Here is a 1,857-nt window from a genome sequence, read left to right as displayed (position 1 = left end):
TGCTGGTCAGAATGTGAAACACGCACAGCGCCCTCTGCTGGTCAGAAAGTGAAACACGCACAGCGCCCTCTGCTGGTCATCAGAGGAGAATACGTACACTGCCCCCTGTTGTTCAAACGCGGGGACAAACCAGCAGCGCCCCTTCTGGTCAGGACAAAATCAGGGAAGACATTTTCTATCGACCTTTATTCCCCGTTTAGCCCCGTTTGCTCACTTTTTTCTTCCATTTATCCATCCATCCATCCATTATCTTCCGCTTGTTCTGAAGTTGGGTCGCGGGGGCAGCATCTTGAGCAGGGAGGCCCAGACATCTCTTTCCACAGCCAACTCTTCCAGCTCTTCTGGGAGGATTCCAAGGCATTTCCAGGCCAACCGAGAGACATAATCTCCCCAGCGTGTCCTGGGTCTTTCCCGGGGTCTCCTCCCAGTTGGACATGCTTGAGGGGGCATCCGTACCAGAGGTGAGGGAAGGAATGTAGACCGACCAGTAAACAGAGAGCTTTGTCTTGCAGCTCAGCTCCTCTTCACCACAATGGACCGGCACAGAGTCCACAATACTGCAGATGCTGCATTGATCTGTCAATCTCACGCTCCATTCTTCCCTCATTGTGAACAAAAACCTGAGATACTTGAACTCCTCCACTTGAAGCAGAACCTCACCCTCGACCTGAAGAGAACAATCCACTGTTTTCTAACTGAGGACCACGGCCTCAGATTTGGAGGTGCTGGTTCTCATCCCAGCTGCTTCACACTCGGCTGCAAACCGCTCCAATGAAAGCTGAAGATCACGTGTATTTTTTTAAAAATCATTTTGTACTTCTCAGCTTACACGTTAGTTTAATTTTGGAAAATCAGCACACCTATTTGGAAGACCTGTTAGACAAATCGTCTCAGAAATTTCTCCTTATGTCAGTTTATTTAAAAGTGCTTTAACTGTTTATTGGGGAAATTTTAGTGGGTTTTTTTCCAATAATACTGAAATTACGTTTGGAGTAGGCTGTGTCCTTGTTCAATGTTCAGATGTTAAATGAGCTGAGAATGAATGGAATTTTATTTATTTATTTAACCAAACAAAAGGAATTTCAATCAAAATAACTCATTTTTAAAGAGCAACATTTTTTTCTGAAAGTAAAGTTTCTGAAATCTATTTTTTCTATTCAAATCACACACTTTTTCTAATGAAATGCATAGTTTTATTCATAAAACAGAAACTTTGACTTATTTTGTTACAAAGATCAGGCCGTTCTGCTCACTTTGATATAACATGTGATTATATTGATATATTGATTATATTGATATTGATATTATATCACATGGTGGCACCCAGCTTGTGATAAAACACTTCCATATTTATGGAGAGCAGGGGGTCAAAACTATGCAGATTAGTCTCAAAAGTAGTCAGAGACCAGGATGTTTTGTGCACAAAAACATCTGCACGCAAGTTTGCCAAAAGTACACATTTCAAAATGCACGAGCAGGAATATTCTGCACAAACAAAATGTCAAATACACATGCACAAATCACCTGTTGTGGTCGGATCAGCTTGTCTGTTACTTTAGAGCTTTTCCAGGTTCACAAAGATGCTGCATTCAAGGACTGGTAAACAGCTGGGACATCTGACAGTACCAAATTTACTGAATTATTGGGGAAAAAACTAATTTCTAACTTGGTACAGCAGCTCATAACCGCTATATTCACCCATACTTTCTACAAACTGAACTTTTTCTTCCTGTAGAAAAACTACCGGAAAGATAAATTTACCAGAATAATTTGTTGTGAACTGTTCATTTGTAATTTACTACTCAAAATTATAAGAAATTAGTTTTTTCCCCAATAATTCAGTAAATTTGGTACTGT

At 40.7% G+C, this 1,857-nt stretch overlaps 1 protein-coding gene across 1 annotated transcript in view; it reads right to left on the bottom strand.

Annotated features, from left to right (window-relative positions):
* The window catches only part of clip1b (CAP-GLY domain containing linker protein 1b), a 45,517-nt gene that overhangs the window by 2,178 nt on the left and 41,482 nt on the right, over positions 1-1,857 (bottom strand). The window lies entirely within an intron of this gene.

Source organism: Nematolebias whitei, chromosome 18 (assembly GCF_014905685.2).
Source record: "Nematolebias whitei isolate Nwh7 chromosome 18, NemWhi1, whole genome shotgun sequence".
Lineage (NCBI taxonomy): Eukaryota > Metazoa > Chordata > Actinopteri > Cyprinodontiformes > Rivulidae > Nematolebias > Nematolebias whitei.
This window is presented reverse-complemented; position numbering and strand designations above follow the sequence as displayed.